Here is a 14816-nt window from a genome sequence, read left to right as displayed (position 1 = left end):
ACGTTTTTGTTTTGATTTTCTGGAGGGGAAAGACTCTTGACTAGCTCTTGGCAACTTAAAAATTGCAGCTCCCTTCCTGGGCCAGGCATGGCCATTAATCCAGGTGTTTGAGGAAGACAGGCATGTCTTTAAGTTTCGGGTTGGAGGCGGTATTAGCCGCAGCAAATTACGTGTCGTCACTGCAATTTCATTATCCGACATTTTCTGCTTATGGATATGTGCCTCTCTTTAGAGATATTTCTCCATCTCATATCAGTAACGAATTTAGAAGGAACCCATTTTTACTAGTTTCGGAATTGGGGAAGAAGAATGGAGTTTTTAAGCATATATATAATTAACAGTACCTTTTTCTAATAAGCTACAGTATAATTCTCAAATAAATATGAATAACGTACACGACATTCAATATCCAGTTGCTATTTTCTTCCATTCTCTATGTTTTTATTACGATGTTTTTATTTTTCTTATCCCATATTGCTCGAACATTTCTCACTAGTTCTAGTAATATGTCTTTCATAATCAAATATAAGAGTGCAGCGAACCTCTCGAGCGTAGACACACACAATCCTCTCCAGACGAAATTCTGAACAAATCAAGACTATTCAGTGCAGCGCTTTAGCGATAACCAATGAAAACGCGAGCCACAACGATGCTTCCGCTGAACATTGATGTAAAAACAAACTCGGTTGTTTATTTTCGCGACCACTAATTCACCCTCGCGGAAGACCTCTACGTCGCGATGTAGCTTACATATTCCGCATGAGAATATCCGTTTGAATCCATGTGTTTGTGCCAAATCGAGAGTGAGACTTAAAACTTGACTTCGATCAAGAGGTCTCTTCGTATGTCTCTACTCTTAGCCCTTATTTTAACAACTTGTACAAATGTCGGAGGTTCCAGACCTCCTGGCTACGCCAGTGCTTAGTAGCATGCATTCTTCCTAAATATCATTAATCTCTGTTCACTTTCATCTTCAGCCATAATTTTATTATTTTCATTTGGTGGTTTTCAAAGTAAAATTATGTTATAAGTAAACGTGCGATTTTGCTATTTTCAATGTAAATTTCTGTCCCGTCCTCCGCAAAACAGATCTCGTGGGCGCAACCTGCGTGTATGCTCCACCTGTTCCAAATAGAAAAAAATGAATTTGGATATTTTCTGCAAGACTATAGGCGAGATATAGAATTTCGTATAAAGTATTTCTGTTTATTTGGTACTGGAAGTAATAGAATTGGAAGTACTATTTTGTGTAAGTATAACTGTTCAGAACAGCGATGGATAAATATTTTGTAGTGCTATATACAAATATATGAAACTTGTTAGGAAAGTTTATGGAGTGATGGAAAACATTCTCCCTTGCTGGGACAGCAGTAATTAAGTTAGTGCCAGGAAAAGAAAATCTAGAGACGGGAAACTTCCTTAGGTTTCCCCCTTACAAATAAACGTTTTGTAAGTAACAAACATTTTGTATCTGACGTGTTACTGCTTATTATTCAGTGTTGCTCCGTGGATGAGTAAGTAGAGTCGTTGGTTGGTAATCGTGTGTTTCATGGATCGAGTCCTTTTCAGGGCTGTCCAATTTTTTCATTCTTTGTTTCCCATATCTGAAGTTGTTTCTCCCCTTCTGTAAATATCTGATACTCTCAACTGAGTTCTCCACTTGAATTCAACAATTTGTAATGGGATGTTCGCAGTTTTGAGTGAGCATTTACATGTCTACTTACAAAATCAAAATTTTTCTACAAAATATGGATGCTATCCGATCTTTTTGTCTCAAATTCTAAATTTGCATATATCATTGTATCTTTCATCCTATTTGCATCTCGCGTTCTCCAATGTCATGAGCTATGACATAAAATGGCTTGGGAGCAATACTTCAAATCATAAAAACGTTATAGCAATAGGCTCACTCTCACTAAGCGTTTGATGAAATGTATGTGTTTTCACACTGAAGGAGGAGGTATCCGCTCTTCATGCCCTCCTGAAGTGAAAAGTATTTATTCAGGCTCTGCAAAGTAATTTCAGACCAAACGACTGAGTGTTCATTCCAACATCAAAAATTAGGCTTTATTTTTTTCTTTCAAATTTTCTTCACGTATAGGAGAAATATAAAGTAATATGTTTGCCATAAGAACTACACGTCTAAGATTTATTTCATTTTGGGGAAATGGTGCTGTAGACGGTACTGAGAATTTCGCCCAGGTGTACGGGATTTTTCAGTGGTTGGTGTTTAAGCCACCCGCCTTCCTTTGCAGCTAATTTGGTTGCATTCTTCCCGGCAAATGCTTCGGACTCAGTTGGTGGAGTACTTTAGCCATAAATCTCCATATGGCTGTACCACCCAGAAGTTTCCCTTACTGTACATTGAATTTAGCGCTAAGGAAAGACCTACAAATTTTGTGTAGATTGAAGAACAAAATATAAAATAACAGACTATGTAATTGTTTGTGTTGATGATTCGTATTTCAATTCCGTTCACACTTGTCTTGAGAAAATGTCTGGAGTCTTATGTCTGGGCACATCTGGAAAGTGTCTGGGCACATACACACAATGTAAGATATAACAGTTTCCGAAGTTAATATTTATAGTTCGTACGCATTTAAACTCATATATTGTATTTGTGGAACACAAAGAACGATCAGAAAAATACTTAGGACGAAGGTTGTAAGTAATATATCTAAATTATATATATTAGTAATATAACTAAAATAATGATTTTGCGGGAAAATAATAATCCAAATTATAATAATTAACTTTATAACAACAACAGTTAACTAATCCATACAATGATTTACAGTAAAGAATTCCTACCAAAATAAACTATTTCAAATAACATAATTTTTTCATTAAGTTCTCTCATGACATAAGCCTAATAGAATACTAATTTGAAGAACTTGAGATATTAATAATTTTTATCTTTTGATGTCAACCTAATTCTGGTAATTATTTATGACAGTAATGAACTCATGAATTATAGCAATATAATATTTCTCCTAACATTTTATTCTTTGGTCAGAAAAACTTCCACAAAAAACAGGTAGTAATATGATCAAATGGATTCACAAACTTTCAAACATTAGTCATATCACAAAATAGCTGTAACTTCTTACATGCTAATATCGAACTTTTGTTTGGATTTCTAGAATATACAAATTCCACATTATCTTACTTCAATTCTTAAAACTTTGCCCTTAATATATAATATACGACATATTGATCACTAATGGATATAGCTCATTTCGAACTCTATTCAAAAATAGGATTTCTCTCTAACTCCCACCTTTGGATTCAACAGCTAAAGTTCTGTTGCGTTCAGACCGAAAATTAAACGTGGGAGAGTAGTAGGCACAACCTCCACTGTTGGTGCTGTTATGAGGTGAAGCTGTAGTAAGTTAATATCGATATATCAACATTTGAGATATGTAAAATAATTTAAAATGTTCGAAATTAGTGTGAATTCCATAGTTTTCGGGGTAGCTGAGCTCAATGGTGCGACTCATGTTTATATTTACTTTCATATTTACCCACATGAGTTAAGAAACACGTCCTTACAGAGGTGGTTATTCAGACATGAAACAATGAAGTATATTAGGTCAAATCCATAGATTTCGTGGTTACTGAGACGGGTTTTGACAGTGCTACAATTATTGAAATCCAAACACAGCCACACTTCAAGGTTATCATTAGACCACTGTTTAAACACTGCTTAACGATTATGCTTCGAAACTAAGGAAGACGTTAATAATAATAATGACCTAGATGGTAAAATGCAGAATGCTGTGCATGTAGTGTTTGCTTAAGTCCGTTTGATATATGTTGGATTGAATCCGGGAACTCACACGCGAAATGATAATGTTATATCATGACCCATTGATTCCCTAAAATAGTTAATATAGCAATATTAACCAATCTAGGGGCCATGAGAATCAAATCGAAAAGAAAATTGCGAAACGGAAGAATAAGTATAAAATTCATGCACAGAGTGTTTGTCCATCAGAAACCACACCCGAAGCAAGCTGTGAACATACACTGGTTTATTTCACTTGCATATTTTATAGAAGACATAGAAATCTTTTGTAGTACACGTGTCATACTGGAAACGTATGTTATTCTTCTTCTCGACATCATAGTGTTCTGTCTTACCTTTTCTTATAACTATTTTGCATTATGAGTATATATAATGGATTATAACTATAAGGAATGTGTTCATTAGTAACGAGATGCATTTATTTCTTATTTTAGCTTGAATTCAAATAAAAAAGTCAAGTGTATACTCCTCTCCTAATCCGTATCGATACTGTTATTCCATTTTTAAATACACATATATATATCCTGTTCTACATACTTATTTCTGCTGTTTAAATAGTTATATATACACATGGGAAAATACCTTTTATTACGTAGAAGAAGAGAAGTACGTATAAAATAAAGAGAATCAACTGCTTCTAATGGAAATAGATGATGCAATTGGGAAGAAAATGATCATCATCATATGAGAAAGGAAGAAGAAAAAGATGATGAAAGGAAGAAAGGAGCACATAAGGAATAAGTAAGATTAGAAGCAGAGATATAATTGCCTAAGAAAGAGATGCAGTAAATGAAAAAGAAAAAGAAGAAAAAGTGAGATGTTGAATATTACGGAAGAAGTAGGAAGATATGGAGATAATGAAATTGGAACAGAAAAAAGGGAAGAAGCTGTAGAAGATGATTCAGATAAATATGGTAATAGAATGATAACACAAGACAAAGAAGCATGGGCTTGTATCGAAAAAATAAAAAAAGGTTACAAGGTGAAGCGAAAGAAGAGTTGCAAGAATATGAAGAAGAAAGAAGGAAGGTGAAATGAGCGCAAATACTGAAGAAATGATAAATCTTACGTTTCCACAGATAATACAAGATGCTTACAACCAGGAAGAAAGGAATACATAAGAAGAAAGTTTGCAGAAAAATTATCTAGATAGAATACAGATGAGAAAGAAAGGAATACAGAAGAAGACAATTTCAGAAAAAATATGTAGAATATTACCTTAAAAATTTATTTTCCAATCGTAGAAAACGACCAAGAAGGACAATATCTTAATCTTATGTGGAAATACTATTAGGGGCTAATAATGGACATGAAATAGAGGTTCATTTAGACGAAATAAAGAAGAGAATTGATGAATTGCTTCTTCAATTTAAAGCAGAACAGAACTTAATTGTGCAAACGGGATTTGGAAATAATACTAGTTTATCATGATAACAATGTACTTCATATAATAGAAGAACGTAGAAGACAATATAGAAGAAACAATATGGAGAGTGCAATGCTAAGAATCCGTTTAGAACCCATGGAGCAGAGGAGAATCCTTTTACGGCAATTAAAACCATTCTACAGCCTATAATAGGTTGTTTATTACGTAACATGGACTAACATAATTACGTAGGTATAACAATTGCAAACGAAGGAGAAGGACATCACCTTTTTTGTTATCGCTCGGTGAAGCTAGAAATCTCTCAACAGAGATGCTATAAACGAGATGTGAGAAATTACTGCAAAAATGCGGCTTTTCTTATAACGAAGATTGCATGTTGAACTTTCATCATATTCGTATGCCAAAAGGACAAGGTTTAGTTAAAGAACATGTTATGAACCCAAGTGAATATGTAAACGCAAAGTATGGTATTCTAAGAATTAAGAAAAGTACAAGATGTTCAGCACTTACAAAAATTGTATTAAAAAACAAAAGGGGAGAAATCAAACCAAATACAGAAGATATGTATACATTCAAAATAAAAATATAATACAAAAACAAGCATAAGACCTGTTTGAAGCATCCATTGTGGACCCTAGTATCATAGTGGAATTCTTGAAATTCGTAAATTCAAGAATATTTGAATTATTATAAAATTACAGTGTATAGGCCATTTTCAGGAAGTGTCGTTATGTTTGAAGCACAACCTAGAGAAAACGAGATAGCATCTTTATTTTTCATAGATAATCCTTAGAATGTAATTGTAAGCTTAACATCATGATTTAGCTGCAAGCGTTATTGCGAAAGTTGTCAAAAGAAATATGAAAAAGGATGGACATTTGAAGCATTGTACAGCTGTATGTGACTATTTTCATCAGAAGTCACCTTGTGATATTGAAGAACGCCATATTAAGTTCAATGATTGTAATCAAGAATGTTATGGTCAGTAATGCGGTGAATATCACAAGTCAGCTCCTTATCAAAATGGAAAGCCTTTATGTTCAATTTTGAATTCTTGTGTCCAGTGTCTGAAAATTCATGTGATGAAGGAGAAAGTAGCTCAAGAACGTGGAGAAACATATTGCGATATTTGCTATACTATATTACAACGTACTCATGAATGGTACATAGAATTCAATGAAAGAAGAAAATCATAAAAGCCAATAGAACATTATCATTGACAAGAAAGCTATGATCGTATGGTCTGATATTGAATGTACACAAGATACGAACATAGAGATATAGAGTCTTTCTCGCATAATGAGAGCTGGCTTTGTCACGCCAGAAAATAAAATTATTGTCAGAATGATTATTTCGTATAAAAGGAACTAAGATCTTTTGAAGTCATTCCTTCACGTACTCATCTTGATTGATTGCTAACCCACTAGGCTTGAAATATGGCTGCGACACACCTTTGTCTGATACAACTAAATAAAACATCACTTTGCTTTCAAATTTCTGCTTGCCTTTATATTTTATATTAGAAGGAGTGTGTTGCTTGTCTGAGGAATACCATTTCCGGGCGTTTGGGATTTAGAAAGGCTAAAGTAACTTTCATCATCCAAAACAAACGATTTTCCTTTGTAATTTCTGACCATCCAACGAAAATTTGATTTCACAGTTTTTATTTGCATGTGTGTATAAGATGGAGCTTTTTCCTTTTTGCATGCTTTTATTTCCATTGATTTTAATGTTCTAGATATGTATTGTTATCAACAGTAAAATGTTTTTGCTGCGTCGTTCTGACTAATGTTGTCTTTCTTGTCAAACATCCTTTTCAGTTTTGATTATTTTTATTCGTCATAATTGCTGCCTTTCAACCACTTCCTGCGTTTCTTTCTATTGTTCCGGATTTAAGTATCGCATAAATTGATCTTTTTGGCACACCTTCAGCAGCAAAGTGTTTCACAAAATATGATTTCCCCACTTCATGATGTTTTTCATGGAAATTTACAATGCGTGCACGGAGGGCTTCTTCCTTTGACGCCATTTTCTACCAGTTACTTCGCATCTGAAAGAAAGCAAACATATTGTGAATTAGACAAAGAGTGTACTATCAACATACCAAAGAATAGAGATGACTGTGTCAATAGGTTTTATTTTATGAATCCGCACATTTTGTGCAGATTTTTAGTTGTAACCCTTTATTTAGGTGAATCTAAAAAACACAAAACAAATACCCCGTGGTGGACGCGAACTATCAATATTACGATTACTAGGCACGTGTTCTGACTTCCCCACGGAAACGATCATAAGAAGCTTGGTTGTTGAAGGATAAATCATTGACGTCTTAATTTAGCCAATCAGACAAACCCCTACATCTCGAGTTCTAGGAGGTCATACCGTGAACCGTTTCAGATTTATTGCTTTCTGGTGGAGTACTATCCATGCGCAAAATTTGAGCATAATAGCTGGGTGTGGGTCAATGAAAATTTGATCCACGACCCACCATGACCCACTATCACCCACCACCCAAATGACCCATTGGCCCACTCTGACCCATCAACCATCTTGATCCACTCTGATCCACCACCAACTATGAACCACTCTGAACCATTGCGACCACTCCGACCCACCAAAACCCATCGAGAGTAGGGGAGATATGTAGGTTCTGCCCCACTTTCCCCCTCCGCCCCCTAACTGCAACAAAAATTTATGAAGCCACCCCTGACCATTTTACTTTAACACAGAAGGATACCCCAAAGTGAGATTGAATATGCTTTTATGACATTTAAAATCATAAAAACTTACATCTAAAACTTATAACTAGAACTACACTACATATAATTATATCTACTCCTCTTCTATCTTATAATGCCCCAAAGCTAACCTATTTATACCATCTCGCGCTATATATCTTTTATCGTCCGAGGAATCTAGTGCCAGCTTATGAACGGTTATGCTATACATATCGTGCTTATAACTTCTAATGAGGTTTATGTCCTTATACGTTTTAACATTTTTAAATAAGCTTTCTTTATAATCATCAAATTGCAACTCCTTGGCAACTACGCATTTAGTTACTCCTTTAGCTTTTTTCTTTTCTTTATTTTCTACTCTATAAGCATACATCTTTGATCTCAATCCGATAAACTCTGTCATTATCTTACCTTTATTCTCATCTTTCATCTTACCTATTACTTTTTTGTTTATTAGTGGTAGTCCATATATGTTATTTTCCTTGTATTCACTCGTGTCAAACTGGTAAATTATTTCTGCTATATCTTTGTAAAAGTCTTCAGTCGCAATCTCATATATAAAGCTATCGGTGTCCATATAACATAAATCTATATTGTTTCCATATTTCGGCTTCATCGTGTTATAATGAAAATCATACATTAACAGTTTTGATAGTTCTAATACACTCATACCAACATATATTGGCTTATTAAACGTTAATCGCTCTTTTTTCATATGTATAGCACACAAGTTCTCACTAAATATTGTTCTGTAATCAAAGTTAGGTTTAGCAATTAATGATTCTACCCTCTTAGGATCACATTCTAATTGTATGGGCTGCCTCTTTCTAATATTTTCCATTGTTTTTCCGAATACCGAGTTATTCATGAGCTTATAAAAATCTTTTTCAAACTCATTTTTAGCTTGCGTCCTCATCTCTGTATTTAAATCGATGTATTTCTTTAGCCAGTTTGATTGTTTAAACTCTAATACCCTATACACTTTCTTCAATCTCATTCCAAGTGACATATAAAGTTTTAAGTTTCTATAGTGAATTACATATCTTTCCTTATTGTAAAGCGTTGTTAATAATTTCGATTGTTTTGAGCCAGGTGGAGACATGTTCTCTGGAGCTAATGGTAAATCAGAATGCTTGTTATGTAAATGTTTTGGATATTCTAAATCTACTTCTAATATGTAGCCAGTTTCTGAGTCATCTGGAATGTTCTTTATATCTATGCATGGTTTAACCCACTTAAAGTCTTTATAAGGCATGTATTGACTCATCGCCCATCCATATAAGTTGTTTGCGTCTAGATATGCTAGGTATGTTGAACACTCATCTTTATTATAATCTTCCATATATTTGTTGTTAGCTTTTACATATCTTTTACTGCATTGTGAGATTCCTCCTCGTATACCCTTTTCCTACATTAGTATTTTATCATAATCAGTGAGCATTTCTAAATTAATTTTAGTCATCTTTAACATTGCACCCCACGATAGGCCTGGTGCTGTATAATACCAAGCAGGATCTAATCCATATGCCTTTAAACACACATCTCTAAAGTTTTCAAATATATCCTTTAATTGGAGGATATCCGTTTTGTTATAATGTTCAGTTAAGTCCTCCAATAACTCTAGATTGAATTCTTTACAAACTCGTACATGAAGCTTATAACGTTCATGACTCATTTTTTCTCCTGTTAATCTGTTTTTAAATTTGTCTGGAGATAATGGAACAGGTTCCTTCAATTTTTCAAATGAATCAACATAATCATATGGATAATCACCTTTAGTATTAACTAGATCAAGTTTATCAATCGGGAAAAACTTTAATGTTTCTCGAAATTGTTCTGGCTTTAAATTCTTTGTTAGCTCTGCTAAACTCTTTGACATAAATCTAAATGAATCAACAAATCTTAGATTTATTCCATCTTTTTCTGGTCCTGCTTTTACATATTTTTCATATGTTATGTACCTTTCCTCATTATTAGCGATCAGTTTAATTTTCTGTGTATCATAAACTAACTCCTTAATAAACAAATGCGTATCATAACCAGTTAAGTTGTGAAGAAATACAGGAACAAAGTTGGGATTTTTATAGTTTAAATGGCAATAACTGTGAGCTGCACCTCTAAACTTTCCAGTTAAATGATCATGATATCTTACCTTTGCTTTATTTTTATTTATCTTATACAAACATTTTTTTAAGTCATGCTACCATTCTTCTATTTTTTTCACTCATATCATCTTTATCCTTGTAGAACTGTATTTTCTTCTTCAGTATATTTATTTTTTTCTCAACAGCTGGTGGTAAGTCATTCAAGTTTTTCTCACATATATGACAAGTATCCGAACTGTTATAAACTTCTATTTCCTCCTCACTAAGCGGGGTCATATTAACTACTCTGTTATACATTTTCATAATTTCTATTGCTTCTTTTTGTAACATTTCAATAAATACTTTCGCAGCATCTGGACCTATATAACTAACAGTGGCTTTGTAGTCTCCATTTGAATACTTGACATAGTAACAAATACTCATTGGCTTATGCTTTTGATATTTTACTGTTTTACTACAATTATGCTCTATTTTTAACTTACATAAGATGCATTCAAAGTCAGCAATTATCGTAAATGGAACTCTTAATGATCGATTATAGTTTTGAAACTTAATTTGATTGTCGTATGGTTTTGGAAGTTCTATTCTAACAGCCTCATGCTCTTTACAATATAGCTCATGGTTTTGCAACTGCTTCTCATTTCGAAAGTGTCTCGTTAAACATCTGTCGCAGAAGTATAGTTTTTCCTCATGTTTTGTCACTTGACTTCTTATTAATCGTGATAAGTCTTTTACCCAACAAAAATGACTATTTTTTTCATCTTTTACATATAATAAATTGATATATTATATGCTGCTTATATTTTGTGATTTGAAGTGGATATACATTATAGTTCTTATCATAGCCGTAAACATTGACGGAGATATTACTTCTTCTTTCAAATTTTGGAATATCTTTTAACTGTATAGGAAACTCAATACCATCGCAATATTTCTTTTGTAATTCATTAACAAGTTGTTTATAATGGGAGGGTCTTTGAGGATTTTTTGAAACGGTTCTATCAATAGGCTTTAAATAACTTGCAATAGAATATAAGAAACATTTATTATCTTTATTTTGAATATTTATTACTGCTTTCTTATCTTTAATCTGCTTTGGAAGTTCAATATAGGAAGAAGCTCTTAATGGTACATACTTGTTTAATCTGATTTGTAAGTATTTAATTTGGTGTAATGTCCAACCTGATCCTCTACCTTCAAACTCTTCCATTTCTTTACGAAGTTTTTGTTTTGCATGATGTATATATTCACTTAAGTCAGTTGATTCTAATATTCTCTCGTTTGATGTTTTGAAATTGTGCTCTTGTATTTCTTTATCTTTAATATAGTCACAAATGAAAACAAGGTTAACTTTAAGAGGGTGAAATCTTAATTCCTCTTTGATTTTGTTAATAGCAACTCTTCCACTTGTATCTAAAAATTTTATTGGGTCTTTATATCCGCCTGTGTTTTCGACTTTAATGGTTTGTAAACGCTTCTTGAGTGCTGTTTCCTCTAATTCTACTTTGATGGGTATACGTGCTGGCTTCGGTTCTTCAATTACTTCTTGTTTAAAGGGGAATATATTTCTAATCTGCCTTCTGCTTTGTTCATCATCATATTGTCTAAGAAGGTCTATCAGTTCTGCTTTTCTTAATTCGGGAATATCTTCTGATTCCCCTCTCTTTACATTGTCGTCTTAACTCTACTACAGTGAATTTACTATAATTATTCATCTTATTTATACTATAGAAAATCTTTATACTCTTCAATTTTTATCTTCACCAGACTATTTCAGTTCATTTTCATTTGTCCTAGTACAACGCTTAACATTGTACACTCCTACCATTGTCTACATATTATGCGTTGTATTAGAACACAGCTTTCATGGGAATAACCCATCAAAGTCACAAATACACATTTAAAACTGAATCATTTTTGTAAACTTACTCATCATATTCATTATCATCATCAGCATCATCATAATCATCACTACCATATTTATATTCATCATCACTACTCAAATCAGATGTTTTTTGTTGCATTACTAATAACTCTTTTTTCCTTTAACAGTATTTGCTTCTCAAGTAGTGTTCCTAAGAGTTTAAGATCATGATGAATTAGTTCATGTCTATCATGTAATAAATCAAAATCTTTCTCCATATTTGTTATATAGAAAACCAACAAAAATGAAATAAATTTAAATCTAAGAATAAAAAACAAACATGACTACTGCTAAGGAAATATTGTCTTACAAACCTGTATTTGATTGTGTATGTAAATATTTAGATATTGGTGGTTATAATGATGAAGACAAAATAAATTTTAGCGTGTCCATAGGTATGTTAGATCATTTGTTCAAGAAAGCTACTAAAGAAAACAACTCATTTCTTATACAAAACATTCTCTATGAAAACGTTATGGACTTGTCTGATGAAATATTAGATTCACTGACTGATGAACAATGGCTATCTATAGGTTATGATGATTATGAGGAGGAATATAACTATGATCACATTACAGAAGACTTCATACGCAAATATCAGGAGAAAGGTTATTTGAGCGAAATATGTTTATTGTAAAAATTTGTCGGAAGAGTTTATAAGAGAATTAGCTGATAAAGTTGATTGGGAGATTATTTCATGAAGCCAAGACTTATCAGAAGACTTTATAAGAGAATTTACTGATAGAGTTGATTGGAAAGATGTATCGTATAATCAAAAGCTATCTGAAGAATTTATTAATGAGTTTATAGATAAAGTTGATTTTCATGCTATATCTTATAAAAACAAACTCTCTGAAGCCTTTATACGAAAACATGCAGATAGAGTTCATTGGTGGTGCTTATCTGGAACTCATCAATTATCAGAAAACCTTATAAGAGATTACGCTGACAAAGTAGATTGGGAAATTATTTCAATGTCTCAAAATTTAAGTGAAGAATTTATTGCAGAGTTCAAAGACAGAGTTCATTGGCATAACATTTCAATTTATCAAGACCTCTCTGTAGATTTTATATATATATTTAGACATTACGTAGATTGGAGAGCCATAATAATCCTGATTTAGGTGGTATATTGAATTTAGCATTCGATGTTACAACAGATGGTTTGTTTAACGCTTGAAATTGTACTTTGATGGATTAAACCATAAAAGTCGTAACCTTAATTATCAGATAATAACCTATCATACAAGCGATCTATACTGTTAATCAATTCTCTTCTGATAGGGGTGTCCAAAACTCATACCCCTTACTTTTACGAATCTCTTATACTCAAAAACAAATCAACAACAAACTCGTCGTCTTCTTCTTCAATGTCCACATAACAACCATACGAAACAACACAGCTGTATTTTTGTTTGACTTTGTTTAGGAGGTTGACCGAGTTTGGATCTTTGGTTTCTGATAACACTGACATGCTTGGGTACTTTTCTTTGAGACACTGAAGTCTTGCTTTGATGTTGCGCTGTTGAACCCTTCCAACCCAATATTTGTGTGACTCATAACGCCGAACCTGATCATGTTTGTCTGTGTCGTACTTGTCTACTATGTCTCGAAGCTGGCCAGCCGTGAGGTTCTTTTTAACAATAACTACTTTGTGTATTTTGCCCGGATCTTCTGTATGTTCGGCTGCTATGGTCTTGAGCTTTGTTATCTCCTTTGTTTGTTCTTCGTTGTGTATTTTGAGGTCAACCATTAGCTGTTCTACTTCTTCAACTCTTGCTTCTAGGGCGGTTGTGTTTTGTTGGAGATGTTTAAAGTCTTGAATAAAAAAAATCTTCAATAATAACACTGCATTTATCGTAAAAGTCAAACGACAACCATGAAGCAATGAAAGGAAAATTCTCTTGTGTACATAAGTTCCGGATATAAGATTGGTGAGTTTGGATCTTCCTACGGGTTGAATGTAATAAGAAGGCTTCAGCTTCCCGACTCCCTGGGAAGCAAACTTTGTACTGTAATACTCAATAAGCTCCTTAGAGTGTTTGTTTTCTAACCAATGATCAAACCTCTTAGCACCACTCTGACACAACTTAGTAGCATTGAAGTATCCTGTACTCTTATCTATAATCAACTTGAAATCACCGAAGATACCATACCAATAGTTATCTTTGATCTGTTCATAGCAAATATCATTTAAACTAAGAGGACTATCCATAATACCCATATTTATTTTTAACTTCATTTTCGTACCAGCTTGTTTTACTGTGTAAGACGAGTTTCTGAAATTCCTAGCTTCGGAGGAACTTATTTCCCCATGTGCAAAATCCGACACAGCGAAACCAAACTTCTTTATACAAACACAAAACAAAAGAAGCAAGCAGATGGTACTAAATTTCAGAAAATTTTTAGCCCCTCTGTATTCGGAGGTCCAAAATGTCAAGTATTTTCTCGCTGAAAATTGTATGAGGTTGCATGTTTGAAAGGCGTCCAGTGCTGGTGGCCCCCTTGTTGTAACCTTAATTATCAGATAATAATCTATCATACAAGCGATCTATACTGTTAATCAATTCTTTTTTTGATAGGGGGTGTCCAAAACTCATACCCCTTACCTTTTTACACCTATTCATCTTTTAACTCCAATCCTTTTAATTTTTCGATTACTTCATCATCTCGAATTTCTTCTATAACTTCTTTGATCGTGTTGAGTTCACACTTGAAAAATTCACCTTTATATTTAAATTCATCTAATTGTTCATGCACAAGTGACTCTAACTTTTTAGCATCATTTGTCTTATACGTTTCTTCATAATGAAATAGCTCGAAGTCAAGTCTAAACTCATTAATACTGACCTAG

Source organism: Thermobia domestica, chromosome 4, assembly GCF_964235325.1.
Source record: "Thermobia domestica chromosome 4, izTheDome1.hap1.1, whole genome shotgun sequence".
NCBI lineage: Eukaryota > Metazoa > Arthropoda > Insecta > Zygentoma > Lepismatidae > Thermobia > Thermobia domestica.
The sequence above is the reverse complement of the archived record's forward strand: the minus strand, read 5'-3'. Positions refer to the sequence as shown.